Genomic DNA, 13713 nt, shown 5'->3' on the forward strand with positions numbered 1-13713 from the left:
TGACAAAAACCCGGAGGTCACTTCTGAGTGTAGTCATTAGTCAAAAGACGTAAGCCACCACATCTGGCACGATTCAGTTTTTTTGTTGTTTGTGCCTGAGGTCAGCGAGGGACCAGACACAATTTCAGAGAGACTCACAAAATGCATTCTGAGGGTAGCTGTTAAGCAAAGACATGTATGGCCCCATCTCTTGTATCTACAAAATGAAGAATGTTTGAAGGGTTTGGATAATAATCAGGGCATGAAAAGGTTCAAGCAAAGGATGTACAAAACAGAAACTTACCAAATGCTTTATGGAGGAGCAATCAAACAGACATTCCAATTTCAGCTCTTCCTGAGCATATCCAATACTTGTAAACCAGAATATCTAGTTATTAATGCGTTTTGTATTTTACAATCATGTCTTAATAACAGCAAGACTTTATTGGTCTATATTAGATGAGGTTAAACTGGATTGGGCAGTCATTTAAAGCTGCAAAATGCGATACCTACTTAAACGCCGGGGTCCGGAGGTTTGCTTGATCTAAACAAAGTCCAGAAAAGAGTTTCTTACAAATCCATATTTTATGTGATTTACTTTAAAGCAAAAGAAACGATTTCAGTGGTGTAATATAAACCCAGTCTTGTAACGTAATTCCAGTCCAGTGAAACATTCAGACAGTATGAATTATGAGAGGAGTTTGAAATGTCACAGACAATCAGGAAACTGAAGCTGTGTCACAGTCAGCTCGCTGAGTATTTAGAGCAGGAACGACCAATACAGAGCCAGCCCTGTCAAACTGGAGCACGTGTCCAGAACAGGTGCACCTCAGCAGGCTGGTGAGTTGTTTGTGAGAAAGAAGTAACAACACTTTTTTTTTTTTTTTTTGTCTGTGCTCCTGGACTGTAGAGTCACTCAGGCATGGCTATTGTTAGTGGAGTCATTATTTAGGTTATCCCAGCACACCCTTGGCATTTCATTTTTTCACTCATTATTGCAGTTATTCTTTTGTTCTTTCTGCCTCACTGGCCAACTGGTTTTTTTTTTTCTTCCTTTTTTTCTGAAAGCAAGCAAACAGAAAGTCATGCGAATCAGGTAAATTTATGATTATACCCAGATCCTCCTGGGTCTATATTTGCCTCTCTCTCCAAACCCCCTGCCCTTTTAATGGCTGGTTTAAAATATTAGTCGTTAATGTAATTACAGAAATTGTTAAAACTACAAATGAATGAATCCAGTTAGGGGAAAAAATGATGTCTATTTTAGGAATTCAAAAGAATATTATTACTACGGTGTAGGGGAACATTGAATCTAATGTGTTTTAAAAGAGTTTCATTAGCAGTCTCACTGTAAGTCACAGTGCTGTAAAATAACTTTATGATAAGCTTTATAATTGTATTTTATGACAGTTTAGACCTACATGCATTTATTTTTGAAATATGTTTAATAGTGTGACAGATGCAGACGATGTCAGCAGTCTAATGGAAATGGGCCTTATTCAGGTATGATCAGAATCCTTATTCCCTTCATGCATCAGGAAGGCCCATCCCTGACAATCAAATCTTGCCTGTCCATCTGATAAAATGGGCCAGATGACACAGGAATAAAAGGCCTGCTGTTTGTGGCAGACAGGCTGAGGATCACAAGAGCAGTGGCTGGGAAGGACGCTGGTTTGACAGATTGATGGAACATTTTATTTGTCCTGTGTTTCATTCAGCTGGATCCTCTGAGGAATTAGATAGCATGGTGGAGGGATGCAACCCCCACACACATGCATGCGCGCGCGCGCACACACACACACACACACGCACACCACCCCCAGTGACGCCTCCCCATACCCCACCAATCCCCCTGTCACTTTACAGTCGATTGGATTCTGCATTTTATGAATACATGTTTGATTTCAAAGCATGTAAAGATAAATTATGCATGTGAAGTCCACACAGGAATGTCTGTGTTAATAAATGAGTGGAAATAGTATGAGAACACAAAACATAGACAAAAGCACATAAACAAATCCCTCCCCTCCACACACACACGTCCGTACGCAGGCGCGCACACACACACACACACACACACACACACACACATACAGGAGGACATCTTAAAGAAGTTTGATTAAGCTTGATTAAGCTCTTTGGCCAGATGTCTGGGTGTTGGTGGAGGTCAAAACTGTTAACAGTAATGTCGTTAGGTTTCCATGTTACAGCCAGTTTGGAAACAGAAGTTACATGGTTACATGACCTCCAGTTCATCAGCTATTGCTGGGCTTTCTCACAAATGACAGAATAAGAGGTGGAAAAACCCATTAAACACTGAATCTTACCTTGCTTCAGTGTTCGGTGCTGTTACAGAATCATATTTTTAAATAATTACACTATTCAGGTTAATATGTTTCACACAGTCAATATTTGAAAAACTGAATTGCTTGATTTCCTTATTTTGTTGTGATCGCACAGTGATGTAATTTATGACCTGGAGTTTATGACGTCCATCACGGAGCCAGCTAAAAGCTTTATTTAGACTAGAACTCTTATTTGCTATATAACTCTTATCTACCTGTATACCTTTGGTAGATATGTAGGTATATTAAAGACAGATATGTTAGTACATTAAAGGCAGTGTTGAATACTGTAGCAAGCAGCATGCAAATAGCTTTTAGCAATCTTTAAGCTGTTTCTTACTGAATGGAGTCTCAGAACTCTCCACCATATCAGTTCTAACACTTCTCACTGCAGCACCTCCTGGTTTTTTATCAAATAAAGTTACAGATGTCCTGCACCTTTAAACACTGTTACCATGGATGAAGATGAACTGCGGTTTCCATGGAGAAAGAAACATCAGATTCTCACTCTGAGTGCAGGCTGACTCTGCCACCTTGACACACTGACTGTGTTTGAAATGCCTGTGACTGAACCTCAAAAGGACAGTGTGCGACGCTCATGATCACTAGCCCTGGGGTTGTCAAATGTGCTCATAGGTGTTTGAGCCTGAAGTATGGAGACATGTTGAGAGTAATCCTTTTTAAAAGCAACTCTCATGACGGGTTCATCAGATGAGACTTGTGAAGTCCCTACAATCTGGTGTCAGATACGGTTTCTCCCAGATCAATGCTCATACTTTCAATGTCTCAGTTGTCACACTCACATGTGGTGAGTGCTCTGAGAAGCAAGATTAAAAATGCATTTGTAATGTCTGAGTTTTTCATATTGTTTCTGTCATCAGCTGAAAATGGTACAGTTGTAAAATGACATATTCTGATGTCTTAAAACTAAAAATAAGATTAAAACGAGACTTTGATATCCAGGATATATGCTTGTTACCCAAAGTACTTGACGTGAGTTTATTCATGCATTTCAAACAAATACTGTAGTCCTATTGCAGAAAGCATGAATGAAAACAGTGCTTCCAGTGTATCAGCCCTACACACTAAAAATCCGCTTTTATTTGACTGTGGTCTATAAATATGTATTGTCGGCTTAAAGTTTTAGTCTTTACTCCATAAATAGCAACATTTGGTATAAAAGTCATGAGACGCTTGAAAATTCCAATCATATTCACAAACAGCCAACAAGCTAATAACATCACAGAATATTGAGAAATTTCGGGGAACAAAATTATGTCTGACTTTTTTAGGTTCCCAGAATTTGTTCTGTAATATCTGCAGTTCTCAAAGTTATCATGCAGTTATCATATTACAAACGATTTTTTATTATGTTCTTGACACATCCTCAGAATGTCTTTAGAGCATTCCTGTTGTGATGTTGTCTATGAACTTGAAACAGAGCTGTGTATCAAACAGCATGTCCTCTTAACTGTTTGAGACTCATGTTTCATTTGAAACTCACTCTCAGATTCAGCATCTAGACCTGCACCGTAGACTTGGCAGCAGATTCTTTATGACCCAAGGAATTCACTGACTAGCATGCTACTTTTCATTTATGCATGAGTTGCTTGCTTTGCCGCTGCTGATGGGCTTTGCCTGTATTACAGGGACAAGACCAACGTGAGTTCATGCATACCATGAATAAATTGCATTACAAAATGAAATCGTAGCAGGCAGTACTGTGGACCAAGACCAAGAACATAGCAACACTTTAGAATTTAAATGAAGCTTCATATGAATGAGAGGGGTGGGGGTAGATGAGGGAAGAGAGGAGAAAGAGGAGAAATGAGTGGAGGTAACAGGGAGAGTTGTTTTTTTAAATTGCCTTGGAGAAACACACATCCTTTTCCAACTAATTACACTCCAGTTTGTGTCTGTGAAATGATGGGAAGCCTCGTTCAGGGACTGCATTAATGGATGGAGAGAGAAAAGTGATTTGCAGTGAATGTTTTAGATGACCTATTAAATGAGCTTAGAGGATGAACAAAGAAACACGCAAGCTTTTGAGTGAATAATGTCTCTGTAAAGTTTTTTGTTTTGTTTTGTTTTTTAAGACCTGTCTCTGTAATTGTGTTTAAAAACAAACAGACAAATTGAGCAAAATATACTTTCACTGAAGCCCCATTACCTTTATTACCACCAGCCTTTTTAGGACAAAGTTGTGTGGCAGAGTAGATATAGTTATTACATTTTACTGTTTTTCTTTTCAGGGTCTGAAAAGGACATTTTGTATTTTCATCAATAAGTTAATTGGACTAATAATAACTTACAGATTAGCTATAAAGAAAGACTGAACACTTTTATTTGTCTACAATATGTTACAATGATGAAAGATGTTGATGGCAACCTGCAGACTTCCATTTTCATAAAGATACTGGTTACAATCATGTGATGAGAGCCGAAATCTTGTACCATTACTGACTTTGTCAAATTTCAGTTATTTGATACATTGGAGTGTTTTCACAGCTCTGGGGAGGATTTTGAGAGCATGCATACAGTCAGCATGCATACAATGTTTGGGAGATATGCTAGATGGACAGTCCTTTGTCATCATCAGCTAACAGTGACAATGAATTTGCAGAATCATCTTGAGTTCTTCTGTTCTTCATGGAAAGGCCTGTTGTAACCATGACAACGTGGAGTTTTTTTTTGCTGCTTAATGACATTCATTAGCATATTGCTTTGCCTGATAATATGTTTTTTTTTTTGCCTTCTGAGTCACCTGACATGGTTTCCAGATTTAAACAAAAAGTCACAAAGTAACAACAGAAGGTTTCCAGCAAATCTTATTATAAAACATGATCACTGGACAGGAAAAAACACAGATGCACTAAAATGAGCCAAAAATGTTTACTGTCACCTCAAGCGTCATTGTTGTTACTAGCAGGAAAAAATCTTTCCAATAGAAATATTATTATATCTGACAGGGGAATTATTGAGAAAGTTCCTGCGCTCCATCAAATTCTTCAACCATCACTTTCAACTCTTGCTGCAAAAGACAAATTAATGCATACTTATCTCCCTGCTTGCCCCAGAAACAGTTGGCCCCAAAAAAACACAACTAAATTCAATGTGGAAACTGTAGCTCTTGTTCATTCAAATATTGTGAAGACACATTCTTTCAGCAAATCCCTGAAGAGAGCACCAACACTAATGCAAAACGTACCGCTTGAAGGTGGTTGTCCATATGGGCACTAATCAAAATGCAGAGTAAAGGGTACAGTAAGAGAATACAGATACACTTCCAGGGCATGTAACTCCAGAAAATCCCATGACTGTATGTTACAAAGAGAGTGAATCATTGAAGTCCTACTTCCTTCAAACTGGCTGTCTTTAATGTGATACCAAATTCTGTTGGAGCAACTTGATCTCATGTTCATGTCCTTCAAGTTCAGATTTTTCAAAATATCGCTAAAAGAGTGCAATAAAAACCTTTTTATTTAACTTTTGTTGAAATGAAAAAGTCATTTAATAGATTTAAGGCATTTGCATTTTTACAGTTGAGGCATTTGTGTAATTAATTTGCATGTTTCTGTTTGTATCTGTTTGAGAGGAATGTGTCACACTGTGTGGGTGAGAAAGAGACATTATGGAATTTTATATTTTTTACATTTATACTTTATGTTTGTACTTGCCTCAGGCCAGATGCGTGCTTTTCTACTCAGAACATTAGCCACTGACTGGTGTAAAACTTTCAGAATGTCTAACCTTAAATGATTAATTGACAACTGTTATGTTCTTAGCACCTCAGTTACCTAAAAGCATGACCTTTAAAATGAAATGTATCAATCCAATGTGATCCAGTGGTTTGATTAAAGCCACGAGTTGCGAATCTGCTATTTAGCACTGAGCAGGGTGCAGGACTTTCTGCCAAAGAAGGACTTTCCATAGGACTTAAACACCTGGAGTTCAGTCAAGGCATCAAACCTGCACTGTCTCTTGTGTGACGGGGAAAAAGTGTTGGGAACACAGAAAAAAATATTGTTTTGTTTCAAAAGCACTTCAGTAACAATATGATTAAACTGTATGTCTATTTTAACAGCAAGTGTTGGCAAATTCTTCCCTTGAGAGTCACTGTGTACTGACTGAAAATCTCAATCCAATGCCTGGAGAGCAAGCAAATCTAAAAGAGTTTTTAATCCAATTATCAGTCACTTCTCATTAGCTGTCTTTGGACAGTAGTGAACGATGAGGATGATCTAAGAGTTTTGGTAAGTAATAATAATAAGAAAAAAAACTGTCCTTTGCGCTCTTAGATCAAAAGCTTGATCAAAGAAACTTGAGCCAATCACTAATTCACAGCAAATGGTTCCCTCTGCCTTTTATCTTCTCCCCTTATGAACTCACATCCAGAGAGAAGAGAGTATGAGGCGCTATAATGAGAGTACTTCAATTCTCAGGCTTTAGCTGTTATCTTTTAATAGGCTTTTCAGGGGAAATAAAACATTTATCGTGTTTATTTCATTATTATTATTATTATGATTATTATTATTATTATATATTTATCATAGAATAGTTCCATTATGTTATTGGTGAAATAGGGCCCCATTAAAACAAATGTATGTAAGAGGATGTTATTATGTTTGTTGGTGCATTATATGAAAACTGTAATAAGTCACATACTACTGGCAAAGGCATTCCTTAACTTTTGGGGGCCTTCGGCAAAAATCGTTATTATTGCTACTATTGGAAAAAGTAGAGTGGTAAAAAAAAAAGGCTTATATAGTGCTCATAAAATATTTTTTATTTTTTCAGCTTCCATGAATGACCTTTGTAGACCTCTCTCAGCTTGATGTTCATTTTTTGGGACCCCAAGTAATTGCCTGGTTTACATGCCCTCCAGCTTTGCCTCTTCTTTCACGTTATTTTAGAATACATATACCATTTTATGTTGCAAGGCCATGATGTAACAAAAATAACATCTGAAGTTACCTTGTGTTACACCTCTAACAAGCACTATGTGTTAGTCCCAAAGTTATGACTGAAAGTAAAACTTGTATATATTAAACATGATTTACAGAGTATTTAATATAAGCTACCAAATTAAGCAGCATATGACTTCTTTTGAACATGAAAAGTAATATTAAGACACACATGTAAACAGCAGCAAATTATGTAACAATGTAATCTGAAAAATGTATAATATTAGACACATTACTTTATAAAAACATTTCTTCACTCCCAGCTCTGGCTGTGACTGTTCAATCATAGTTAGAAGTGCAATTTTTACCAGTTTGAATACTCTGTGAGTTTAAAAGAAGAGCTGTTTTCCTTTTTCACATACAGTCACACAGTGGAGAATTTCACAAGCACGCACACAGACACAGACACAGACACACACAACTCTACAACCATCCCACTTATACTTAGCTTCCCTGCTGTGAATGTGAACGGGCGTTTAAACCAGACTTATCCTGAGGAATTTGTCACTTCTTAATTACCTCTGAGCCTCTGGGTGAGGGCTGTAGACAGAGAAGCTCAACCTGTAACAGAGTCCATGGATCTAGATTACCTCTGTTGGCATGCCTCCACAGAGACCGTGAAATCACAGTGCTGTCTTTGAGTAGCGCAATGCAAACTGGGTAAAAATGACTCCTGGCCTTGGTGTGATCTTTACTGAGTCAGCTACATTTTTCCCTCATACAGAACAAATATGAAGGATATATGGAATCAAGCCAAAATATTAAGCTAAAAATAGGGAAGGTAATACCTAGATCACTGTAAGGGCTGAACATTGAGTAAACAGACATTGTATTGTAACACACATTGGCAAAAGTTCTCAATGTCATACATTATCACTGAGTACTTAAAATAAGTAAGTTTCTAAATGTATTGATCAATATACTGAGAAATAAATGTTTTGATATATGAGTGCGGTACATGTTCTAATTTTTAAATCCAAAGAACTGCATTATCAGCATATTAATTAAGGTATAAAGTGTATGTCTTCATATATGTGGGGTGACGTTCATATTTGCAGTTAAATAAGCACAAGCCAATTGACTCAATGTACAAGATGGTGGAAGTGCATCATGCTGATTTGAAAAGTTTAATTCAGTCTATGTGTAATTTCATGTTTTTATGCTTAAATTTCAGAGGTTACTGCACACATTACCTTGTGTCACCAAAGCTCAGGTGAAAAAAAAGAATAAATATATATAAATACATCCACCAGAAGTGTGGACTCGAGTCACATGACTTGGACTCGAGTCAGAATCGAGTCACGTTGTTGATGACTTCAGATTCGACTCAACAAAATTAAAAACGACTTGCAACTCGACTTTGACTACCAATGACTCTAGAATTCACCTCTTTGACTTGAAATGACTTCACATATTTCATAGGTAAAAATATTAATTTATCTTATCAAAAAGTGTGCAGATATTTCCTGATATTCTTTTCCCACGCGGGACTTCAGTGGGGCCTACAATGAACACCAATGACGTTGCATGCGCAGCAGAGAAAGGGGCATTGGTGCACAGAGAAGAAAAGGATACTTCGGGTTATTGCATTCGGTTTCAAAGACTACGCTGTTGTAAACAGCAAACGTATGGCAATATGTAAAACATGCGGGAACAAAATTACAGATGAGCCAACAATGTCCAACTTTGTTCGACACTTAAGGTTGTACAAAGACCGGTATACTTGTGGACTATATTACAGGTGCGCCTAAACTTACGACGGGTTTATCGGGACGTAACCCCATTGTAAGTTTAAAATATCGCTAAGTCGAAAATGCATTTCATACAGTACATTTAACCTACCGAACATCATAGCTTAGCGTAGCCTACCTTAACCCTCTATGGGAGTTCGTCATTTATAAATGACACTTAGGAAAACTGCTAAAAAAAATAACACAAACTCTTGACCAATGAAATTGTCCCAAAAACGTGTGCCTTGACATTCCCTCTAACCAGTAAAATCAAAGTTTATTTAATATGTTTGTAACATTTGTTGCTACAAGGAAGTGAAGGAGACAAGAGCACATGTTGAGTCACATGCAGGAGTAGCACGATGGGAAGGTCATTTTAAACAATAAAAGATATAAAAATCATTTACCAAAAAAATATTAGTAGATAGCTCAAACTGTTTTCTAACACTTCTAGTCATTTCATTTGAAGATTTCTAAAAATTAGTCTTTAAAAACCATTAAATACGCCACGTCATGTATAACTGACAAAGTCCTATTAAGGGATAGAAATTTCCATAATGACTCCATCTATTCTTCTATTGTTATGATATAGAGGCGCGGACAATTTACACATATATCTCTCTTAGGTTGATGTTTGTAAGTTTTATGGCAAGGTGAAAGGCAAAGCTATGCCTATTCCTGAGGGCAGTGAGGACAGTGAGATCAGTAGCGATGAGGACAAGGTAGTTGTAAGAGTGGAAGACAGGAATAATGAGCATCAGGTAAGCAGCGCCAGTGAGAGTGATGGCAGTGAGGAAGGGAATGAGGAGAATGAGGAGCCAGACAGTGAGGAGAATCTTCAGCCAGGGACATGTCATAGGTTGTTGTGGAAGTCAGGAATCCGTGCCCATTACCTGATCCCTGACTGGAAGATGCGTCTGGCTACAGCAGAAAGGGTGCATTCCCCAACCTATTACTTTAGGCAGATGTTCTCCTCTGAGTGTCTCAAACACATCTTACATCAGACCAACCTTTATTCTGTGCAAAAAGATGTTAATCTACCCCTGAACTGTACAGAGAAGGAAATGGAGCAGTTCATTGGCTCTGCCTTCCAGATGTCAATATATGGTGTACCAGCAACATGCATGTGCTGGCAGGCACACTTACGTATTGATAAAATAGCTGATGTGATGCCAATGAGAAGAAATGCAGGAAATGTGATGTACACCTGTGCTTCACACCAAAAAAGAACTGCCTGGTTGAGTTTCATGAGTGACAGATGGATGCATATCAGCAGGGGACATTTCTAACATATCCAGTGAGGAGATTCAGCCTGTTTTGTTACATGAATTATCATTGTATATACACAAAATTAATAATTCACAGACTTTTATCTTTATCGTTTTTGTTTTGTCAGAAAGATCCTGAAATAAAATGAATTAACTGATTTCTTAATAAAATATGTTAATGGATAATTATGCCATTGTTCATTAATGAATTGCTTTTTACATTGGGAAAACATGAAAAAATATATACCCTAATGGGACGTAGTCATTTATAAATGACGGCACCCCCCAAAAAAGGTCAAAGGTCATTTTGGGAAAGTGAGCACAGGAAATTTATTTTATGCCTAAATACACTTAAAATTAAAAGTCTTTGATTTTTTTCAATTAATATCCTTAATAAGTCCCATAGAGGGTTAAACGTGCTCAGACATGCTGGCAGCACAGTACACCGTAAAGCATCTGTATATCCTCGTGATCGCCTGGCTGACTCAGAGCTGCGGCTCGCTGTTGCTGCCCAGCATCACGAAAGAGTGTCACTCCTCATGTCGCTAGCCCGGAAAGAAAAAAAAAAAAAATCAAAATTCAGAATTCGAAGTACGTATCAACTGAATGCATATCGCTTTCGCACCATCGTAAAGTCAGAAAATCAACGTAAAACAATGAGCTCTCGACACACTCAGTGTGGTAGCGCAATCTTTACTTACTCATTCAGTCTTACTCATTCATTTCACTCACTCACTCACTCACTCACTCACACCTCACTTACTCAGGCACCTCACTCACTCACCCACTCAATTCAAGTTGCTTTATTAGCATGACTCTTAGGATACAAGCTACCAAAGTCAGTGTTCAGTAACACTCAGTGTTCGGAAGTCGAAGCCAGTATACAGTACTCACTCTCACTTGTTTCGTCTATGAGAAAATGAAGAAAACTTGGTTAGTTTTTGGGCTTGTTATCATTAGCCCTTTAAAACATTTCAATTCGGAAAGTTTGAAATTATGATGTGTAAATTTGAAAATATGCAAGAGCATTAAATTAGTCGAAGAGTGCACAATGACTTGTTTAGGTCTTAAAACATAAGGTTAAGGACTTGGACTTTAATTTGGACTTGGTAATCCTTGACTTGGGACTTACTTGGGACTTCTCTGTCTTGACTTGGTACTTGACTCGGGACTTCATCATTAGGACTTGAAACTTACTTTTTACTTGCCAAACAATGACTTTGTGCCACCTTTGACATCCACAGTTTGCAAAACACATAACATGAACTCAACCAAGAACTACAGAACCCTCTGCTCTACTGGTGAGAAAAAATGTCTTTCAATAACACAACTTAGACTAAGCGAACACATTTCTATTCATTATTCTTCCAGATTGTATGTTATATACATCCATATACAGAGAACCATCAAACTTAAGTTTGAAGCCTAAAACTCTTATGTTACAGAGTTGTTTCCTATATCTCCAATTCAGTATTATTCCAATTTCCCATAAGGAAGGCCAGTTTCAGTCATAGCAATATTATAACAAAACTTGTTCGTTGTATTATTTGAGGAAAATGACAGCTAGGGGCTTTATTGTTTCTAATCATGCTTAAATCATCATAGTACAAACATTATGCCGCTGTGACCAGTCTGTTTGGTTCACTACCCAACAAGGATGAGACATGGGCCTAGAGTATATGCATTAAGATGTGCAAATGTAGTTAGCCATCTATATCAGTCTATTTATTTGTGTCTGTGATATTTAATCAAGCTGAGTGATTTTAAGAATTAGTAAATTTTGGATATGTGTTTTGTGATTGGTCTAGTTAGATAACCTGCTTTTACAGCCATGAGGAGCCAGGGGCTTGACATTTCTCTGCTGGCCGTTGAGTAGTTCCTGGAGTCAGGTAGCTCATTTGCCCAAATTTAACAGGGTAGCCCTCAGGAATTTAGAGACGCCCTGCATAATGCAGGTGCTCCCGTGCTAACATTTGAATTTTATTTCCGTACTTGGTAAGCCGTGCCCATGGCCCACAGAGGCCTCATATATTGGGTGAAATTATGATGAAATAAACAGCGCATTTTCATCTGCTGTATTTTATTCTGCCTGGTCAGTAACTCACACCATTTCCCCTGACATCGCACAGATATACATAAGTGTTTGTTTTGTTTTGTTTTTTTCATTAGAATTTGTCCCTGTGTTAAAGATCAAAAAACACATCAGCTGTCAACAGAACAGGCACTGCCCCATGAGGCATAATGTAGATGAATTAACACAATCTAATATATGATACTAGTATGACCTTAGGGCTTGAATGCTTCTTTAGAAATCCAAAGGGTTCATGTATACACCACTGACCTTCTCTTGTGCTAATGTGGTTTGTGTTAAATGTTTGTTTTTGAGGTCATGTCTGACTGCCTGCTACCTCATTTGTTCACTAGACATATCACAGTGGGGAAAACAGGATTCAAACAGACTGGTGTGACCTTCTAGACTGTGAGTGAAGGAGATGTCTGAATGAAATAAAAACTTGTTACATAATTTCCTGTGTAACTAAGGTAAAACAATGCACTTCATCATTTGGCAAAATAGGAAACTGGTATTAAAAGCAATCAGTTACACCTTTTGGTCTGACAATATTATTCTAAATTTTGAGCTAATGAAGTGTTCAACATGCCTCTGCTGGATCACAATTGGTTTCGTAAAACAAAACAATGAAACTATCCTGGATTTGGGATATTAGAGCTTCATCAAATATATGTTGCTCTGGTCAACCAAGTTAGCAGGCTTGGTGGGTGCACAAAACTGAAATGCACAGCAGTCAAAGCCTGAAACTGGTTTTGTTAGCACTCTGTGTCAGTTTGACACACAAAGTAACAGCTGTGCCGTTGTTTTACCATCTTCCATATATTTCAGTAACAGACTCACATAATTGTAACCGCTATATATATATATAAAAAAAAAAGTACTGCAAACTGTCCAGATTGCCCTTCTGTTGCTGTGGAAACGGTAATTACTCCCATTGTCAGGCGGGCCAGAGGACTTTTAATCGAAATGTAAAGAGTAGAAAACTTCAAAGTGCACTGAGTATAGCTTAAAGAGTCTCAGTGAGGCATTTGTCTAACACAATTAGCTGTACTAATGTAACTTGATGGACACTGTTTTAAAGCATCCCTCGAGTTTGTTCACAAGTAATTTCAAAGTTCAGCCTGACACTGGCTGAGGAGCAACTGATGTGCCAGGTAGTGCTTCTTAGCAACTCTGACAGGGATGTGCAATCAAACTTGTTGTATTGATAGCATAGGTTTTTATCATTGCAATTGCAGAGCACCAGTGTAAGACCAATCACTCATAGGACATACATACTTTATGTACAAGGCATGATTCATTTTTATGAATGTAAACTCTATATTTGTTATAACACAATTACCAGGACAAGCAGGT

This window comes from Chanos chanos, chromosome 10 (assembly GCF_902362185.1).
Source record: "Chanos chanos chromosome 10, fChaCha1.1, whole genome shotgun sequence".
NCBI classification, from domain to species: domain Eukaryota; kingdom Metazoa; phylum Chordata; class Actinopteri; order Gonorynchiformes; family Chanidae; genus Chanos; species Chanos chanos.